Source organism: Leuciscus leuciscus (assembly GCF_965113295.1).
Source record: "Leuciscus leuciscus genome assembly, chromosome: 7".
NCBI lineage: Eukaryota > Metazoa > Chordata > Actinopteri > Cypriniformes > Leuciscidae > Leuciscus > Leuciscus leuciscus.
In genome coordinates, this window is record NC_138731.1 from 12652318 (window position 1) to 12659695 (window position 7378).

The following is a 7378-nucleotide window of genomic DNA, read 5'->3' on the forward strand; positions in this document are numbered from 1 at the left end:
TTCAAACCCACAGCGCGCTCCAAAATATGATACATTCAAACGCCATCGCGCTCCAAAATATTAAACATTATGGTTATACATATCTATGTTTGAGCAGATATCCACAAACAGTATTTAACAGGAAACACGGGTCTAAATAGTATAATATTCACCATATATCTAGCAACAGTTAAACTGTAATGTGAAGTTTATGCAACAATACCATAAACTAATAAGTAAGAATTTCTTACCTTACATCTTTCTTGTCTTCAAATCGCGTTCTTCTTCTTCTTAGGTAAATCCAATGTAAGCTCAGACGTGTCTTCCAAACTCGACGAAAAGCAGAGACTTGTGAAGTGTTTTGGTGTTTTGTGTTTGAGGTAACGAGGGCGTTCGCGTCCCATGTGGAGATTTGCATGTGAATCTCTTTCGCGCGAGTGGGCGTGTCGAATTAAAAAGTAATTAGCAAGCATTTGAGATACTGGACATCCTGTTGGTTTTATACAAATTACTTAAACAGAGAATATTTGTTTTCAGTTTGAATCCGATCATTTAAAAGTACACACTTAAATGTGTATAAAGGTATATATGGCTCATAAATGTGTGAGAAGAATTCGCTGAGTTTTGTTTCAGTTTATAGACGTGCTCAAGAAAAAAAAGTTCACCGCGACGGAGAGGCAGAACGCACACCCTGTTTATTTTCTTTATTTTACAAAAGCACAATGTTTTGATTTGATTGTAAGTGGACACATACAAAAGTAGAAATGTCACAGATTATTTTTTTATATTTCTTTTTTCTGTATAACCATAAATGACGGAGTAATTTAAGTTTATGTTGCTGCTATGTGAAAAAAATCCAGCAAAACGCGTCGGCGCGTTTCTCGACCTCAGAGGGTTAATTGGGGAAATTAAGCACTCACAGCCTAAATGGTTAACACCTCAACAAGTAACATTGTTAACTTCTCTAAAGTTATTTTTGTTTTTCCTACACTCTTTTCTCCAATGTCCATGCTTACCACAGTAATAACAACTGCCCTCTCTCTTAGGACATTTGCGTTTCTGTTGATTCTCTGTGTTGACCTTAAAGGATGCTGCTGCAATTTTTACTCTTGCCTTGACATCAGAGTCTCTTTCCCAAGTAGCTAACCTGTCCAAGTTGTTTTGCAGGGTTCTAGTGGACCATGTGAAGTCTAAGAAAGGGAATGCCTTTCTATGTTTTGACAAAAGACCATCAAACCATGTGTGAACTAGGGGACCATTACCATCTAGCACCTTCTCCGAAGTGTCAGCTATCCCACTGTATGCTGCAGCTGACTGACAAAATCTTTTAGTGTACTCACACACATTTTCATCCTTCTTCTGAACACAATTTTTTTTTTTCACAACTGATCTTTGACCAGTCCATGTTTGGTCCAACAATGTTCTTTAACACTCTCAGAACTCCCTCCCTCAATTCATCTTTTCTGGCATGTTGTAAATCAGAATTGTTTACAGCACTTTCAAAATCACTGAATTCTGACTCAGTCAAGATCTGTGATATTAGCTGGGTGACTTCAGCTAGAGACATATCATAGAGCCGCATTTTTCTGGACAACTCTCTCCTAAACTCAGAAAAATGTATATGCACTGATGCCAAACTCTCAAGAAGTCTCTCTATGGCTTCAGGACCTAAAGTTGTATTGACTGCTTGTAACTGCAGTATGGGGGTTGCAGATGGAACTGTATCAACCCCTTTTCCCCTACTCTGAGCCTTTTGTCTTGCTCCACACACTTCAACTGCATTTACATCTTTATTCATCAATCCAGCATTGACATTGTCCTCTATTCTATAGAAAGATTGTAAATCAACTTATATCTAACTGTTGGTTTTCTGAGTCACATTTGGTTGAGGCCTTGTTATGGCCCACCTTTTTCGTGAGACAGGACACTTGAGTGTGCAATTGTTTGTTCTGTTCTTTTAACTTACCAATACACAGAGCTTGTTCTTGTGCAATGGATAAGCTGAATTCTCTGTGGCAGCAGATAATGCCTTTTATGTTTTTCTTCCTGATACATGCACCCAACAGCTTCTTGCAATCTTCAATAGACCATACTTTTTCAGGGTGAATACCAAATTTCTTTGTCAAATCCAATCTGACTGACTCAGTCACTATGGAGTCCATGTGCTCTCCTAACAATGACTTGAACTTACTGTCTGTCCATAAAGGGGTCGCTAGTCCACCTTTCTCAGTTGTTGGAACCAGCCTAGAATTCATTCTAACCATTTTGTGATGTTTTCCTGACACGGTACTTCCCTGACAAAACAGAGGATAAACCAATAACTTCTCTGACAAAGAAAAGGATAGCTATTAATGAATACTCATCATAATGTATTCAACCTTCCCTGGCAAGCAGAGGAGAACCAATTTGCTAACACACTTTTAACAGTTGTTAAACTTTCCTGATTAAACAGAGGATGAACATTCTTCTCAAGCAAAGTAGAGGATAAACTACTGATAACACATTTTAACTGTTGTTAAACTTCCCTGGTTGAACAAAGGATTAATCTTCTATGACTGTACAGAGGATATATCACCTCCCCTGGTAAAGCAGAGGACAACTATTCCATTAAACAACCTTCCCTGGTTAGACAGAGGATAAACCAACTTCCCTGACTATACAGAGGATGAAACACTTCTGGCAAAGCAGAGGCTCAACCACCTTCCCTGGCAAAGCAGAGGATAAACTACTGTTAACACACTGTAGCTGTTGTTAACCTTCCCTGGTTGAACAGAGGATGAATCTTCTCTGACTACAAAGAGGATAAATTACCTTCCCTGGTAAAGCAGAGGATAAATCTTCCCCTAACTTTTCAGAGGATAACCTTCTCTAGCAATGTAGAGGATAACTAGTCTGTTAACCAACCTTCCCTGATTAGACAGAGGATAACCAATATTAGCACGTAATGCTAATTTTCCCTGCCTGAACAGAGGATAAAAGAAACTAAAAGAAAACTTTAGAGGATAACTTAGTTAACCAAATCCAACAGCTGTCTGTTAACTCTTCTCTGACGGCGCAGAGGATAACAAATTTTGTACTGGTCTTAAAGGTTCTTTTGGATAGAGTGGCACTCACCAACCCTTGGTTGTACAGAAAGATTCAGTCTGGAACACAGTCAGATCTTTGTTGAGCTTGAAGTTTCAATCTGGATTCAGGTGAGGAGCTCTATCCGGGTCACGGCACCAAAAACTGTTGGAAACTCAGAAGCGAAGACCAGGAGACTTGGTTGTATCTTCAGAAGGATTCTTTATTGAGAACACGAGCTGTCGGTAGCTGCAGTCATCAAGTCTAACTAAGGCAGTGTACATTGTAGTTTATATACATTTAGAGGGCAGTGCTTAGATATGGAGACAAAGCACCTGGGTGATGACCTTAAACAAAGCATGCAAATTAAGTATACATGTTTAGGAACCTGCCCAGACTTTAGAGTGTTACCAATCCTAATCCAATCAGCATAACTATTCAAAGACTGGGACAGGGGCTCCAAGAGCTAATAAAGACAAAGGGTGAGAGTCAGTAATCTGACTCATTTAACTTACAATAGAGAACAGGACTGGCAGGAATCTCTATCTGGAAACATTGATTAACAGCTGATGCTATCATCATAACCTTAAATGCTAAATTCAGTGTGCGCTACCTTAGTTTTTCATGTTATGTTATGTTATGTAAGGACATAAGATCAGGAGATCTTATACAGATTCGTAAATTTGTAACTCCACATGGACGAAATCACAATGACTTATTCATTCTAAGCTTCAGAAAGCTTTTAACCCACTGGACTCATTCATGTAAATCAGAGTCCTAGCACCAATGAGTCTGGATCAAATTCCCCTATAGACACTTTAGTGACATGGTAGAGGTTAAACAGAAACACCTCCAAACTCCTTGGTGAGCTTCAAAAAGATCTTAACTCAACATTAGGCTGTCAGAAGGAGACAAAGAAACTCTATCGCTAAAAGTTTTCTGAGTGTTATTGGTCAATTCACCCAAAGTAGGTGTGGACTAAGTTTGCTTTAAAGGATGAGGTTCTTAGTTTTTCTCCGAGTTTTAGTTCTTTGTCTTACCTCTGTTTCTTAGCTTTTTGTATTAGTCTTATCTCCGGCTTCTTGCCTTGTTTTAGTCTTGTGCTCATTCATTTCTATCTCCGAGTGAAATGGACTTAGCCTGAATTTCCAGGAACTTTGCTTTCAAGTAGCTAAACCTTTTAAACTTCCCACGAACGACGCGCTCTCCGGAAGAACAGAAAGAACGCTTCAAACTCACGGACACAGCGAGGATCATTACACAAACATGCATTCTTGCTCCGCACCAAGGATCCATGCAAGTATTATTTATAGCGAGATTTAGATGCATTTAAGATTGATTGCCCCTGCTTTAAGATGATTTGATTCTTTGCTGGCTCTCAAAGGTTAACTGTTTGTGACATTTTCCATTCTGTGATTTACTTTCTCTTTCTTTCTTTACTTTTCGTCATTCTGTTTATGTATTCTTTGTTTTAAGTATAGTCGTATGTAGTTGTAGTTTCATTTAATAAAACCCATTATACGCTTGATTGTCTCTGTCTGCTGCTCACCTAACAAAGTATCTTAAATGTGATATCTTACGCTACAAGCTTTTATATTGTGGAGTACTTTATAGTAATCTAATAGAACAGTAAAGTTAGTCTTCATGACCAGAAAAAATTACCTTTCTTGAAAGTTGATAAGAAGAAGAATCTTCCTTGAGAGTTGATAAGAAGATTGTGCTGTTGGTTCGGAGGACGAACAGATTATTCGATGTGGAATTAATTCTGTTAAAGGCTATTCTGAAAATGTATCTATTCTAGCCTATCTGTATATTCATAATTGATTGTAATTTGTTGTAATTAATAATCCATATATATATATATATATATATATATATATATATATATATATATATATATATATATATATATATATATATATATATATATATATATATATATATATATATATATATATAATTAGATACAAATACATGGGCTATGTATCCCCTTTTTGGGTTATGATTAATTATTAATTATATATTCCCATTTTTGAGCTAATTTGCTACACAACACTGAAGGAAATTCGTTTGGAACTTCCAGTTCACTGGGACTTTAAACTGAAATAGGCATTCGGTTTTGTATTTGCATATTTCAATCGAGCTTACAGCAATTCTTAGTACTTATGTTCAGGAACAGCACCATGTAGCAAAATCAAATTGCAATTGTTATACTTTTAAGAAGGATGCGATGTCACTTCCTAGGGCAACACATTTTTTTCTGTAGAAAATACATGGAAAACACAAGTCAAACAAGGAGCACTTTTCTCTGCACGTACACCGCACTTCATCACGTACTGAATGCTACTTCTATTCTGTTATTGTGTGATACCTTAACAGATTATCATAAACAATCACATGTCTGATGCAAATGTCTAAGCAGGTACATAGCACTAGACACATTACTCTTCATACCACACTCAATTCTCAAGAAATACATGCTCTAAATACTTAAACATCAAAACATAGATCTGAACATGTGCTGTGCCCGCTCTCACATGGCATAAAGGAAAGGTCTGATGAATAACGTCATTAAAGTATCACAAATTCTTTTAAAATGAAAACAAGCGAGTCATGCATTTAAACTCAATAAACATAACCATGTAAATAGCTATTTAGTATAAATTCACATTACTCTAGCATTGATAACTGCACATACGTATTTTAATACTCTTTCTAATCACTGTTTTAATTGTTTTTAGTCTTCAATGAAATATGCTAATAAACTGACTATGTCATGAACTAGATTTCAACCAATCACCAGTTACTATGTTCTCATAATAAGCTCACAAAATGATTAATAAAGGCATTTTACCACTGAATTTGACTGGAGTTCTTATTAACAGTACTGAATGCGCTTTTACATGTGGCTGACAAAGTAACGCTAAATGAGGTACACACGAATTAATCAATGTTTGTACATATCTATTTGGTTAATTATCCCTCGTCTCGCACTCACATCTCGAGTATATATCTTTTTAGGCCTTTATTCCTCCGTTTTGCTCACGTCAAAAGTGACTAATTTTTCTCTTGAGTTGTTAACACTCTCGTCCGCCATTTTACGTACGACACTCTTAATCACAGTCAAAATGTAACTTTTCTTAACGTCTCAGGCACGAACTACGGCTCTATAAAAATACAATACTGTTAGGCAGTAATTACTATTATTGTCAGCTTACCTGTAGAAAATACATGGAAAACACAGGTCAAACAAGGAGCACTTTTCTCTGCACGTACACCGCACTTCATCACGTACTCGTACTGAATGCTACTTCTATTCTGTTAGTCAGCTACTGATGCGTAAGGGCCAATCCCAATTCTACCCCTTACCCCTTCACTTTCCCCTTCCCCTCTGTTTTGCGTGTGCACGTGAAGGGGTAGGGCTGTCTCAATTCTCTTTTGGTTGGAGGGGTAGGGGTAAGGGAAAGGGCCAGATAGCCCTTGAAACGAAGATTTTTCGGGACCACACTTCAAACGAAGGGGTATGAGAAATGTACCTGCATACACCGGCTACAGGCAACATGACTGCCAATTCATTTTCTTTGTCACATTCAATCTTGTGTTCATATTTATGGTCATGTTCTTCAAAGAAACGGTTGCAAAAAAATCTTTAAAGTTCGTCTACAATATGACGCGTGTAAAAAGCAAAAGTTTGAAGCGAAGTGGACGCGCGAATGAGGCGCCACACTAAACGCCTCATTCGCGCCGCAAGATCTCCAGACGCGCGTAAACGCGTCTTAACATTGAAATCACTCGCGCCAGACGCTCTATTCGCGTTTGGTGTGAACGCAGCTTTTAGGCGTCGAAGATATCGTCATCTCCGTTGTTTTCTGCAAACTTCAGAAGAAAAATACAAAAAATAGCTGTAACTCACGCAAGACTACAGCTGACGACGGCATCTTAAGCCGCGTTTCCACCGAAATTACCCGGAACAATTTGTACCAGGAACTTTTTTCCCAGGAACTTTTTTCGCCCCAGACCGGTTGCTTTATGCGTTTACACCGCGGTCTAAAGTACCGGGAAGGTAAACTGCGCGCAACTGCTCCTCCCAGTCTGCGACGGACAGTAATCAGTTTTGAGCGCCACATTTATAATAAGTAGGCTATGGAGGAGATTCAAACTGTGCTGCAGTTATGTATTGGTTTACTAACGAGGTAATTAACAAAACAAAATAGACGAGCACTGATACTAAAGCGTGTTCAGAAAGCTCGTATGCGTATAAAATTAGACAACGTATGTTATCAGTGTTATCATGTGAGATGCCTGGGACGAACGCGCAAAAAAAATTCCTCTTTCG